This window comes from Bactrocera oleae, chromosome 5 (genome assembly GCF_042242935.1).
Source record: "Bactrocera oleae isolate idBacOlea1 chromosome 5, idBacOlea1, whole genome shotgun sequence".
Lineage (NCBI taxonomy): Eukaryota > Metazoa > Arthropoda > Insecta > Diptera > Tephritidae > Bactrocera > Bactrocera oleae.
The window spans coordinates 49630842-49646088 of NC_091539.1; the positions used below are offsets into that span (position 1 = coordinate 49630842).

A 15247-nucleotide genomic window follows, 5' to 3' on the forward strand; every position below is an offset into this window, starting at 1 on the left:
GTTATGCATAATGATAAAATTTCTTTTTTGAAAAGTATTTGAAAGATTTGCGGATCGCAATAGTTTAATTTTGTCAATTTCGAACATTTTTATGTCAGAAAACTATTGTAATCATGCATAATCCAAATACTATATAAAAATTTACAATGTTTTTTTTTCTACCCACGTACATCACCAGTAATTTCACTGAGCAAAAATTTTAATCAATTTGAACACTTTTCGCACCGTCTCTAGCCACCAGGTGCTTTTCTTTCAAACATACACCCGCCAACAAATAGGCCAATTTATAAAGGGAAGAAATTAAACCACGAAACTTATTTTACTTTAAGAAAGTATGTGTTAACTTGATTGACAGCTGGTCGTGGCCTCGATGTGGGTTACGTCTCACGCCCGGTGATTGGCATATTGACAGGTAATCACACGCATTAACCTGTCAGTCGCCTGAAGACTAAAATGGAATAAAAGTCAATTTTTGCTATACACAAAGCGGTGGGTAAAGATCGATGGGCATACAATAGTAGAAGAGTGTCATGAAACAACAAGTGATTGCAAGAGTGTGAAAACTTACTTTCATATATGGATGTAAGAGTTTATTTCCTTAAACTATATTCGACAGCAGTCATTGGGTCAAATTGTGAGTTTGTATATATAATATATACATACATAGGTATGGTTGATTATGTTTGTGGCGCAAACAAGTTAAAAATATGTTTAAACATTTATATTCTTATAACAATTAATTTGGCGATGTCAGTAATATTAGGTTTTATATAAAAAAAATTTAATATTTACAAAATTTAAATCAGAATATCAAAAGAGAGTTTTCTCAAAGAAATTCTTCTTTCTATTGCTTTGCTTTTCATGGTGTCATTGTTGCATTAAATCCCTCAAAATTAGCATATAAGTAGAGCAGAAAATTTATTTTTTCGCAATTCTTTTACGAGCTATTTACATACAAAAAAATAAAAAAGAGAAAGCGGATAATTTTTAACCGGAAGAGAAATCAATATTAATATTAAATTTATACATTATCTTTGTTTTTTAGTCGATTCTACATATCGGAACGGACCACGATTTTAATCCAGCCAAGGACAGCGAACGGCAGCATTCTCGTAAAAATTATCAATGGAATATTCTAGGTCACAACAACAATAAGAACATTATCTTTTAATCGGAGGTACATTTTTTTTATGCTGATACAACTTTTTAGATCCACTTTTTAATATGGAAAAAAATAACAAAGAGTTTCAAAAAGTACCTAATGCAGTTTATTCTATTGAGTAATCAACTTTCTTTCCGACATAAAGCATTCAATGAGGATAGAAGTTCAAAAAATTGCTGAGTCAAGTTGCCAATTTGATAAAGATGAAAATATCAAAAAGAATGTAAATAATTAAGATCGGCAGGCGTCGTCTTTAAATAATGGTAATAATAAAAGTCTTGCAAATGGACTGAATTAGGCTCATATTTCTTATTCTTTGCAATCTAAATAAAAAGTTCCAAAAGCGAGCAGACTAATATCATATAAATATAAACGCATATGCAAACAAACAGAACTTGGAATTGACATAACAAAAACATTTCAAAGAAATTCAAAAGCATCAGTACTAATCTTGTGTGCATTTATTTATTCATTGATGTAAGTGTTAAAGTAAAGTAGTTAAAGAACAAACAGAATCAAGCACAGGACTATGTACACATACATGTATTTAATTATATAAGTCAAAATCCAATTGCTGTGAGTGTAATTGTAAACTAATTTTTTTTATATCGAATAAGAGGGTCATACCGATATTTACTCTGACGTATTAAAACCGTCATAAAAGTATAAAAAAACTTCACAATAGCAGAGGTCGGCCAGGCACCCAGTGAGACCTTTGTAACCTTATGTTTTGAAATTTTCTTTTCATTCTTCCTTAAAGCAAGAATTTAAGTGCTTCTTTATTCATTTCACATATTTTACGATTGAAAGAAACCATGAAAACCTTGCCAAAGATAATATAATATATTATAAATATAATAAATAATACCAAGAAACGTTTATTATATTATATAAATAATTTCGCGCAGGGCACATTTTCCTGTGCAGCACAATTATGCACGATGTTGTTTCGTTGCTGTTTGCACTGTTTTTCGGAACGTTTGTCACTGCCCTAAGCTGCTTGATAGTACAAGTCCAATTTTGGCATGCAGAAACAATACTCCATCTATTGTTTAAACACCGCGGTGTCGAAACGAAAATATGCACAGATTTAGAAGCAAGATTGCTGAACGGATTAATTAGTGTTTTTCAATTATTATTTTACTAGTTAGGACAGCCTCCTTTCAAGCAACGCAGACATGAGACTACTCGCTGAATATCCAAACAACAACAATTTGGTAATATTTATCTGTTGAAGACGTTATGGTTTCAACCAACCATCATTTATTTTATACTTTCAAGTATATTAAATCAAAACTTTCGGACCTTTCCAATTTTTTTTTTTATCGTTTTAAACTCGACAACTTCTCCCCACAACCAGTAACAAACACACCAATTTAATTACAAAATAACTCGTTCCATTACATAAGTATAGTAATTGTTTGCGAATTATGAAAAATGGATATAAAAAGTGTAAGATTCGCAACAAGAAACTCAACAAGCAACAAATTGCCCGAGGATATAAAATTTCATTACATTGTTCGCCAAAGTTTAGTGAAGACAGTGAAAGACGATGCAAGCTGTGCCAAAACCACATGGCAACAAACTAAAATAATTATCGATAACAAATTACACAAACAACAAGAGCAAAAATTAGTGGCAAAAGTTTGTATTTTTAATTTGGAAAAATTGGAAGAAAATGCTGACTTTCATGGAAGTCGAACGAACGGATTTTATTTATTAGTTTTGAAAATTAAGTCAATAAGAAATAAATGAAATTTGGAGTATACATAAAAGATGACGAATTATTCGTTTAAATTTGTGTTAAATTTATTTTAAATTAAAATTTCTCAAATACGTTAGTCAAGTTTCACCAATCGAAAACAAAGAAAAGACTCCTTCAGCACAACGAGGTAAATATTTGAAATCCTCTTGGGTACCACATAAAATCATTTCGGCAGTTCTACTACGAGTCATAACGAAATTTCAAAAAACCCATATTATGATTAAGCATAAGTTTAACGTTTCAATAATATGATTACTATTAAACATGGATTCGTAATTTACGAGCTAAAACACTTTTTGTATGGCATAAATCTATATTTTTTTTTAAGTAAGTTTCCGAGTAAATATTTATTTAATATTTACCAAAAATAGCATTTTTCCCCAATACACTACATTGTATCCTTTTTAAGTGAAATTCCAATCTTAAAGTAGATACGAGCGTATTCGACTCGCCACATTCCTATTTGTAACGTTTGAGCTCGAAAGGAAATTTTAATTTGACAGCAACAACAAACTTTGCTAGTTGAATTCAATTACATGGTTAATAGAAAATGTGTTTTAGTCAATTTGATTTTGCAAATTTATGCCATTTTTGTGTTCGAGCCGTCTTCGGGAGACCTAGTATTCCAGAACAATTGTAGATTTACTGGGTCTGTAACTATGGTATATGGTATACTACGTGCGGTTTGCCATAATATGGCTTCATTTGATTATTATTCCATTTGTTTCAATATTCGAAGCATTCGTTGGAAATTCATAGAAGCATTAACGACATTAATTTTTTCACTCAAATATATTCAACATTGTGCTTCAAGAAGTGCTCTTGTGGTAAGTTCGTTTTCATGACTTTAAAATGTAGATCTCAGCCGAAAGTCATAGTATTTTGGTGGAAGTTTCTGATGAACTCTAGTAGAATCAAACGTGTCAAAAGTGTCAAAAGTGATTTGCATAATTTCAATGTGGTGATTTCGGCTTGGAACACGAATAATGTCCTGGGCGAACAAAAAAGACGAGGAACTGAAAGCATTTCTCGATGAAGACTATTGCCAAACACAAGGAGTCACTCAAGCAGACATTTCAAAACGTTTAAAACCAGTCGTATACATTCAAAAGCAAGAAAATTCAAAAGCAACAAATGGCAAAGCCAAATATCCATTACACCAAGTTATTTGTTGAGATTGACATGCTGTATTAAAGGCTTCTAAAACAGGGTAAAACCTTCAATAGGGAACACTACTGACAACAAATCGTGGTTTGACACGAAGCAAAATTTGTTCATATCATGACAACGCTCGGCCTCGTGTTAAAGACCAGTGAAAAAACAGTGCACGAATATAGGTCTGAACCCAATAGTTTAATATAGTTCATCAAAATGTTTTATGGAGCTGATTTTGATATTACAGCTCTATCTCTCTTTCGAACGGTCGGTGCGTGTACTCTGTGACGTCTGCTCATAATTTAGAACCTGTTGGAATCGAGCATAAGTAAAAAAAAATACTGTCACAGAATCGAACGAAATATTTCTATAAAAATAAAAATATAAATTAAAAGATTTTATGGTTAGAATTACATACGTGAACATCTAGATGGCGCCACTGTTTGCGCAGGAGTATGGTAAGTATAAGGAATTATTAAATTAATCATTTAATGGACATCAAATTATTGAGAGCTAAATAATTTGAAAAGGGAGTAAAAGCAGTGTACCATATATTAAACGAGCTTGGAGGTTATATGATGTAGGTTATGAGATGGGTTCAAAATGTTGAGTAAACTTAACATCATAATTTACAAATCTATTTACAAATTTTAATTTTCATCATACCATCCAAAGTCGATTAAGTTTTGTATCCTAAATTTAGTACGTAACGCAAGAGGCGCACAATTTAATAATTTTTCATTGTCAGCTTTTGTAGTCAAGTGTCGTTTGAAAGCAGCTAATCTAATTGCAGTAAAGAAAGCAAGTTCAAAGGAAGAAAAAAACACGCCAAATCAAATCAAAATGTTTGTGACCTTAACTGATTACGACATTAGCAACAGTTGCTTAATTTCCTTCAAACACCCTTAAGCCCGAAAAGAAAAAGAAAAACGAAAAGCGAAGGAGTTCAAATGAAGTGAAAGTTTGCTGAAAGGATACGTGCATTGAGAACAACAAAGGGCCAAGTAACAGTAAAGTGGCGAGTCAACACGCAACAGTGCCCACAGCGAAAATACTTTTTTCGCCCGCAACGAAGCGTGTTGGAATTTTTATGGCTATAGCTGCTCGTTGTTTTTGTTTTTGCTACTTTTTTGCACGCTTTGTTGAACTTACATAACGGATTTACCGTTGGCAGTGTTATGGCTTGTTGCTTTTGTAATCGCTGTGCTTGTAAACACATGTTTATTTTGCCGTACCTATGTATGTGTATGTGTGTCTGTTGTTTGCTCTTTACAGGATTTTAACTTCATCATTATTACATTTATATTTTATTTTTCATAGTTAATCATTAATGACATTTGTTGTCAGGTTGTCAGAAGTGTCAGGACACGATTTTAGCACTATCATTGCATGCATCAAAGCCTTGGAGCGATAATTTTTTTCCACTTTTTGATTTAAATAGCATTAGGGTGAAGACGAGTAGCACCGAATTTTTTATGAATTATTTAAAAAAAATTTAATTTCTAAATGCGAATAATATAAAAAGCAAAAGGGTGAGTTTATATTTTCGGAGGAGATAACAACTTTTGCCCCTTGACCACTTTATAAGTGGCTACATGTCACACTTTACAAGCAACACTCCACATCTACATATTGTATATGTATATATGTAGATGTGCGTGTATTTGTGTATGTGTAACACACAGCAACAGCTGTAAATGGCAAAGTGTCAAAGCTAATAAACGCCAACGAATAATTATGGCAATGCGAAGCATAAACACAGGCGCTTCTGTGTTGAGTAGCTGTATGTGTGCGCATATCCGTACACATTTACTTATATTCATATAATATACACGCTCACGCTTTCGCAGGGAAGCGTATAATTGTTGAGACATGTGAGCATAATAATAACGCGGCACGTCATAAAGCTGAGCTAAGTTAATGACGCCGAGAGCGCTGTGTCTAAGCAGTAACGCATAGATTGTTCGCTTGCCATATGTAGGCACCAAACATGTACCTGCCTAATATACAGGTTGGTTCAAAAACAAGTTGCATTCGGATAATCAATTCAGGTTTCAAACCTTGTGTATCAGTATCAAAATTAAACTTTTGCATGAAAATCTTTTTTATTTGAAAATATATATTCATGAAATTTAGAACACAGATTACTTCCAAAAGTAACGTTATTTAAAGAAATTTTTTCAGATTGGAACATTATAGCTGCCAAAAACAAACTGAACGATTAAAATCAAGTTCTTGTACGGAAATTTTTTTTATTTGACGAGATATCTTCACGAAAGTTAGCAAGGACTATTATCCAAGGCAACGCTACAAACTTGTTCAGATCAGACCACAATAATTTATAGCCGTCCTAAAAACTGGACGTTCAAAATCAAATTTTTGTTTAGGAACTTCTTTATTTGTATTCTTACTTCGTTTTTTCTTAGAATTCAGATAATTTGAACTGGAGATATCTCACCTTTTTACGAAGGACTTCGGTGTTTTTATATAATATAATGCCTAACCACAAAAAACTAGAAAATCCACATTTAGAAGACTAATAACTAAGCGTAACCCCCCCTCTTCATTTGAAAACACCGTAAGAATTCTTTGTCAAATCCAAAGATGATGAAGAGTAAAAAATATTTGAAATTCCATAAATTATTTCACTGAAAACTGCATTTTTAAATAATTTTCTGTTAAAAGCTATGAAAATTGTTAATAGCCATCCTTAGAGAAAGTGAATGGCCATTTTGGCAGCAAGGGTTCTAAAGCAGCTAATGCTAAGGATAGATTGATCACTACAACTTTTTGTAAAACTGATCTTCTGACGTGGTGACGTTCGTGACGTGATTGAGAATAATACGCTAAAGGGTTCCAACATATGTCTCAATTCGTTCTGTTGTGGCGCTGACGCAGCTTAATATTCCAAAGAAGTATAATTACGGAATTTTATACAAGCATAGACACGACACATCCTGATTTATCGCTGCTGGTATTAATAGTTCATGAACCTAACTACAGCATGAATAATTTTAATTACATCTCAGTGAGTGAAAACCAGGGGGTTTATCATTATAATCGAAAAGATATTGAAATCTAAGTACCAAGAGCTTAGTACAAAACCCATATTCTCATATCATTGAAAATGTTAAGGGGCACACGTAGTGGAACAGTTAAAGTTTTCTACTGTATCAATTGTTTAGAAATTTTTAGAGTATATACTATATTTATACATGTTTTAAGAATAAACAGTGAAATTTTTGAAAAAAATTTTAAAATTAAATATTTTTTGAGTTATACGCGATCTCCGACAGCGCTAAAAAAAACAGCTTTTCCACTGCCGTGGTGATTCCGGCTTTCTCCGTGGATGAAACCTAAAAAAAAGTTCTAGTTAAACTAGTAGATATTCGCGGTACAATGACCTACGATAAAAAAAGATCAAAATTTGATAAAATGGCGGAGTTCTTAAACAAAGTTGAGTTTTGCCCAAAATTTTGTCGTTTTTGACCTGCCAAAATTCACACTAGGTGTGCCCTTTAACAAGCAAAGCTACCACTTTTAAAGATCACAAAGCTTGAATGTCAATATGGAAAGCCGATTATACTATTGAAATGAAACAAATCTTTGCTTAGAAATGCTATTTCGTTTTACTGTCATCCATTACATTTATTCAGGTCTTTATTCTAGTCTAGAGACATGAATTTCTAGTAATTTTTAAATGTCGTTAAAACAAGGTAATTATTATTTTTACTAGCCATTTGTTGATTAGTGATTTATTGAAGTTACAAAAATACAGGAAAAAATCAAAAAATAGAAAAGGTTAAAAATTTCAAAAAATAGCAGCTGATAAAGTTGGGAGTCTCAAAAAATTGTCACGTCGGGCTTAACTACTGAGAATGCGTTTTGCATCTTTAAAACTATACCAAGGGAAGGAAAATTTATTTACTTTCGAAAGTGTAAGCATATGTGCAAGTAGTACGAATTTAATGGTATTTTCGTTAAATATAAAGAGGTTAAGTTGCAGCAGAAAGTATCATTTATTATACAAAACACATTTAATTATTCACAAACTCCTTCCTTTACTATGCTTTAAAAAAAAACTTCAAATGCGAACCACCCTTCATCGGCGAGTTTTGGCTGTGTGCTACGCATGCTGATAATGAGGCAAACGCGGAAACGAAAGCTTAATTTTTTTTGTCTAAGTCGACACAGTGGAAAACAACAGTAACAACTTAGCAGTCTGAACAACAGTACAAAGCCATGTATACGTAACATTCACACATTTACGAGTGGCACTAGGCGTATACGTAACATTCATATGCATACTTGTGACTTAGTATGCATTGTTTGAGTGTGTTGGTGTATACGTGTAATCATATATTTATCAACAGCGTATTCTCATGTATAAATGTCACTTTCCATTTTCTGAGTGTGTGTGCACAGGTAATGCGTAGTAAGTATGTTAATTACGCACTATTACAATTATGAATCTCATACACAATTAATTAGTGTGTTTTGCCTTACAATGTTCTGTTTATTGTTTTCATACGCGCTTGTTGTTGTTGGAAAATCATTTAACTGCTCGTACTGCTGCCTGTTAGCGTTGAATACTAAATAGCTGTGCGCCAGAGGACTTTGCACTTACTTGAGTAGGAGTGCGGGTGCAAAGCGAGCGGCGTGAAAGTGACTCATTAAAAGAGCAAGGAATAATATTATGCATAGTACATAATCGAATAGTATTTATGATATATAAAACAAATGACTTTATTTTTATTTTGAACTTTGCTTATTGGCACTGATATAAGCCAATACGCAGGAAATGCATAATTTGTGCCTTAATTTCAATTTTGTCAACTTTAAAAAAAAAAACAACATTTCTAAAACTGTGCTTCTAATGTTCAAAAATTTCAGTAAAACCGCAACAAAACTTAACTAAGACAATACGAATGTATTCTCTCAATTTTTTGCATGACTACTTGGTTTATTTGTATCAAATTGTACAAAAACAAGTAAGAGAGGACTAAGTTGGGTGTTGCATTTTTAAAAGTTTTTAACATAACTATTGTAAGAGGAGTGGAGATATCATCCAATTTCTACTGTTTTCACATTATCGTAAGAGATGTCCAAAGGATTTGTCCTGTGCAAATTTGGGTATTATAGCTAGAATAATTTGGGAGATACCATATATAGTACATTAAACCTATTATGTTCCTCGAAAAACTTACTAAAAGACAACCACCTACCGAAGGTCTTGGTCATTATTGAACCTACTAACGGAAGTAGTTAGTCATTAAGAAGCAGAATGGACAGAAATACCCACATAAACACTAAAAAAACATGTCGAAGAAATGTCGAATAATGATAACTTTAGTTGCTTTAAAAATATTACTTTACTAGAACATATTATAATTAATTTACTAGTGAAAATTTGCACAGTATAACTGTTCAGTACATTTCCTTCAGAGATGTTTTGCTTTGACAAAATCAATACATTTAAACATTAACCAACTTTTTGTGTTTTAAATTATACATGTGTACATATGTATTTTATTTAAAGCAGAAAATGTTTCAATTAAATTATAAGCTAGAATTGAATTTGGACTTACCAGTCAGTTCCTTAAAACTCCGTCAGTTGATTTCAAAATAAATCCAAATCATCTGGCATCTAAAAATAGAGAATGGTTTACATGTGAGAAGCGAACATAATATCACTGGGAATAGATATGTGTTCAAAAGGAAAACCTAGTTGTTTTTAACCCTACCGCAAAAATTCAGAACTACCCTGGGTTGTGCTTAAAAAATACCTAATGATAATGATGAGTTAACTAGCTTCACGTTTGAGAATATTTAAGAACTTATTCCTGTTTATGTATCCATGCATTAAATTATTGGATTTGGAATTAATAAGTGTCACATGTATTTTGTTATACCCTGATTATGATATATTAAGTTTGTCACGAAGTTTGTAACAGCCAGCAGGTAACGTCGGAGACCCCAAAAAGTATAAATATAAATGATCAGTGCGACGAGCTAAGTCGAACTAGCCCCTCAATTTTTGAGATATCTATCTGAAATTTCGCACAAGTCCTGTTCTCCCCAAGAAGCTGCTCATTTGTCAGAACCGCCAATATCGAACTACTATAGCGTATAGCTGACATACAAACTGAACAATAATCAAGTTCTTGTAAGGCAAACCTAAGTTTGTGAAGGTGCAGCCGCAGTTAAGGTTTTTTCTTGTTTTTAGTGTCTATGGACTACAAGTGGTCAGAGGATTTTAGTGCACTAATCATTTCCATTTTATAAAAACCAAAAAATTTTATCGGAAAAGGATCTGACAAAATGTCTATGTTTATTTAAGTCAATTTAGCTGAATATACATAAGTATGTGTATGTATGGCGTATCGTAGGTTAGGTTAGGTTACACTGGCTGACTGCCACGACATACATAAACCCGCAGGTCCTTTGTAATCTCAGATGGAGGTTCAATATTAATACGAGCTGAAGTTAACGTCGTGCAGGACGTCAATGCTGTTTGCGAAGTTTAGTAGAGATTTAAAATCTAACTGATGCTTTCTCTAGTCTCTTGAATTGTGACGCTCTTAGATAGCAAAGCCGAGTTCTAGATAAAGCCCGACAGAAGCTGAGGAGGTGTTATAGCGTCTCTCACTCATGGCTGCTTCCCAGCACTTTCTACAATTTGTCATCGTTATTAATAATCCATACGGCTCGCATGTAATGCCAATAAATGGACCTGTGACTAGGCCAACAACCGGCCTACAGGCTTCTAATAAAGTGTGAGTATAAAGCTGGCGTGATTTCCTGCCGCTCGCTTTCATGATATTGGAGATCCTGCATGCCCCTATGGCATTCCATCTCACCCTAATCCGTCCGTCAGCCCTTTCGGAAATTTCGTTATGTATCGGTTTTAACGACTTGCGTATTTCCTGAGCTGGTTCGATAGACAAGCGTATAACACTCTTGGAAATATCAGCTATTTCCTTTCCTGGCACCCTCTTATGGCTTGGAATCAAAGTATATATACAGCCGCTTTTCGACAGTTATTATATCCACTACCTCCTTGCTTCTAAGCACATTATCTGACGCAATGCGTGCTAAGATTATTGCTTTTATTGCCAGTTTAAATACTATAGATATTTCTGCTAGGAAAGAAGTTTTTGCATCAAATTACTTGAAATTCAATAGTTAACCTTTTCATTTGATTGTGCTTCAAGAAGTTTCAGTTTCCTTATCTTATATTTTTAATATACTTGTACTCTTGAGATCATTTAAATACCGTGAACATTGCTGCCAAACTGATTTATGGTATAAGTGCCCATAAATTTAAATGCCAAGCAAATAATTAAAATTCAATTAAAATTAAAAATAAATTCATAAATTTTATGATTGAGTATTTGTGCTAAAACTATAATTCACATTGTAGCGAACGAATAATTGACAAATGCGTTTCTTAGCAACGACGAGCACACACAACAGGACATGCCTTACGCACACAAATGTGATTTCGTATGCAGACGGCGTAAAACGCACTGGAAGAGTGGCGCACAATACCCAGAAGTAACGAATGAAGCGGGTACTAGTGAAGGAGTATTGTTTCAGAATTACAAAAAGACGAATGTGCTCGAGTATATACACATGCATACAAACATACGCTAGAAATCTGCTTACGCAAAACGAGCGAAGTGAAAATGAGTTCTGCGTGCTGCGAGAGTATGAAAGGCTACACGCTTTGAATTATGGGAAGCCATTTGTCATTTGGACACTTGACAACACAAACGCGGGTCGCCAAACCCAACAAATGAAAAGTGCATAAGTAACTAGTTCAGTATTTAAGGGTCCAAGTAAATATTAAGTAAGTGAATAAATACTTTCATTTTGTTTGTAAGTGCAAACGTTTTGTCCTGCTTATGAGCTTTTCAGAAGAATTGCCGTTATAATGTATGGTAGTAAAATGTTTATTAGTACAGTTGTAGTATTATTTGCTTAACAAATATTGACTGAAATAAGCGATTACATAATAAATGATTATTTAAAATTTTGAGTTTATTATTATGTTGAGAAAAGTTATACAAGTAGCGCTAAGTTCATTTCCCTGGTTCTTGTGCAATTTTTGCTAAAAAACTACTACCTGAAATGTTTTAAAAATTTATATACATACATAACACTAGTTTGCGACTGTGATATTAGAGGCTGTTGCTTGCTAATTTTGTGTTGCTAAAACCGAAAATTATAGTAAAAATTGTATAACACGTAGGTCTTTTTGGGTAGTAGTCAAGGGTTGTGGTGGTCAAACCACCACCATTTACTAAAATGACACAAATAGCTGTACGTGCTGTAAAATTTTTGAACTTAAATTCTTAATCAGGTCGCCCCAAAAACCTCCTCAGACTCCTTAGCGAATGAGTCGCACATTTTTCCTTCAGATTTGTTGAGTAGTGTAATTAATGAAAACACACAAAACAAAAATTTTAATTTGCGAATTATTCGCTATTTTCTCAAGTTACTAATAGCAGTCCTTCATTGCTGCAGTGATTGCTGCCTTCAACGTTTGGGAAAGCAAACAAAAAAAAAAACAAGTAAAGAAGGAATATTTTATGCTATCGCTGTTTGAAAAAATCAAGACAGGGGGAATACTTTCAAGTGTTACTTTACAAACTTTATATTAAAAAATGTTGCGAAACAATTCAACCTGATTAACTCAAATGAGATATATGTCTGAAAACAACAACCAAAGGATGGGAAATCCCAATTTTAATAAATAAAAATACAATATATCCAATATTATACGCTTAGTGAATCTTGCTAAGATATTTTACATATTGACCAATATATACATTATAAAACCAACCGGAAGATTGAAATTCTTGTACCTTTTTTTATATAGGGGTTAGGGAATGTTTCGACCAGATTTTATCCAATTTTGGTGTTACGACATATCATTACCAGAAAAATATTCATTTTAAAATATGATTTTCATTAAGAAATCTCACAGGTTGACCAATACATGAGATATAAAGTGAAAGCGGTTGTTTAAAAATATTTATATCAGGTATATAGGGACTAGAGGATGTATTTCCCTGATTTTATCCATTTCAGGAAAGATGATACGCTGTTATGAGAAATAAATTATTTCTGAATTTTATTAAGATATCTTGCATATTGACGGATAGATGCGGTATAAAGTCAACTGGAAGTACGAAAATATTTATATCTGGTATATGGGGAATAAGAGAAGTTTTGACACGATTTTACTTATTTTTGGCACAAGAGCATGCTGTCATCAAAAAAGTATTCTCTCTAAATTTCACTACTAAAACTCACAGATTAACCCATATATTCGGTAAAAAAATATTCAGATGCAATGGGGTTCACATAAATGGTGTCTCGGTCCCTAAAATGTGAAAACGAATTAACTTGAGGGCTCTATTTGTGTAAAGTTTTGTTCTGAAAACTTTATTGATGTTTGATTGGGATACTGTAAAGTGAAAGAATTAGATGGAAATTAAAAGATTGTTAAATGGAAAGTAAGTGTGGTTGTTATCCGAAATCGTCCCTTTTTACAGTGTATAAAAGGAGTTTTTGGTTTAACTCACGCACCAAATTTCGTTGATATTGGTAAAGTTGTTCTAGAGATATGGGATTTTAGTTAAAGTGGGCGGTGTCACGCCTATTGTCCAATTTCTACATCTGCTTTTATAAAGTCTTTCCCTGTCATCGTGGTTGTGAAATTTAATGCATGTGGCTCATTTATTTAGTGAATTAACGCACATTTGGTAGTTTTCATCACAACCGTTATATGGAGAGTGGGCGTGGTTATTATATGATTTAACCGATTTTAAAAGACTTCTGCTCAGCAATTTGGTTGATTTAGCTTAAGCGGTTTGGAAGATATGTATACACATACATTAAAACAATTAGGGGCGGGGTCACGCCCACTTTAAACATTTTTTTAGCCCAATGGTGTCTCGCTACTACAATCTTCTGTTTGATTGTCAAAGAGCATACATATGTCGCAAGTTTAATCAAGATATCTATATTTTTACGTAAGTTATCGCATGCACGAGCAGACAAATGAACAGATAGTCACCCGGATTTCAACTCTTGTCACCCTGATTATTTAAATAAATACAACTCTATATCTATCTCGATTAGTTTTAGGTGATGCCAACAACAGTTAGGTCAACAAACTGTACTCTGTGCAACATGTCGCGAGTGTATAAAAATTTAGAAAGTCAATATTTCTTGCAAAATTCATAAATATTCAGCTAGTTACAGATCAGTAAATAAATAAAAAATTAACCAATTTTCTCCAAAGATTTACAGTGGATTCAAAACCCAAAATTTGCAAAAAGTGACATATCTATAAACTACAATCGAGTTGTAGTAATGGATATTATACAGACTATGCCGAACGTTAATTTAATTGCCTGCAGTAGATAGTCGATATCCACTCGCAATGTATATTTTAGTATACAGTTACTGAACAGCAGCTATACTCACTATAACAATATATAAGCAATAAAAGTATGGAGAAGAGTATACTTCCTCTTAGTCAAGAAATTAGTTATTACCGCTCTTTAATATAAAATATGATTTTAAATCCTTTGCCTACCAAAAATATTGCCAAAACCTTAAATTTGTTAGAAAGTTAAAAAAAAGCAGCTACAAATTTTATATAGAAAAAATCGATTTTATTCAACTTTCACGCAAAACAATAGCAATGCCACCAAAAATCATTCGACAGCATCCACATACGACAATCAATTGTCCTTGAAGTGAAGCGTTTTACCGGAAGTCACATGTGCACGGTTTCATCTGTCGCTTGCATCCATACATCGCTGCGCACATTTTTTGTTCTATCCACTTTTTCCACTTTAACTTTCTATATTATTGAGATTGACACGCGTCTGTCGCCCACCAACGGGTTTCCGTGTGCCGATGCCTTTGTGGCTCAGCTAATTTCGTTGCTGCCAAAAACAAGCACACACGCATTTCAGCCAACTCAGCCAATACATCGACACCTGCCAGCACCACTACCACCACTAGAAGGCACCACTTGATTACATACGCGTAAAGACAAATGTCATCGACACTTTGACACACGCTTTGACGTGCACAACGACACTCACGGTTACTCACGAGCATACCAAATAAAATTTCACCAG

General features: G+C 33.3%; 2 protein-coding genes and 1 long non-coding RNA gene across 3 annotated transcripts in view; 2 read left to right on the top strand and 1 right to left on the bottom strand.

Moving 5' to 3' along the window:
* LOC106618372 (dynein axonemal intermediate chain 4) overlaps window positions 1–1175 on the top strand; it is a 95752-nt gene extending 94577 nt beyond the window's left edge. Inside the window, exon 5 of the transcript XR_011396729.1 lies at window positions 1046–1175. The gene's annotated coding sequence lies outside the window, so the exon portion shown is untranslated. The remainder of the gene's footprint in view (window positions 1–1045) is intronic.
* The window catches only part of LOC106618367 (integrin beta-PS), a 47030-nt gene extending 37316 nt beyond the window's left edge, over window positions 1–9714 (bottom strand). The window contains exon 1 of the mRNA XM_070110629.1: window positions 9671–9714. The gene's annotated coding sequence lies outside the window, so the exon portion shown is untranslated. The remainder of the gene's footprint in view (window positions 1–9670) is intronic.
* On the top strand, window positions 2912–4476 carry LOC138857554 (uncharacterized). The gene is made up of 3 exons (XR_011396673.1): window positions 2912–3054; window positions 3786–4264; window positions 4330–4476. It is a non-coding gene; the product is annotated as an uncharacterized lncRNA (long non-coding RNA).
* Window positions 9715–15247: the final 5533 nt, after the last annotated feature.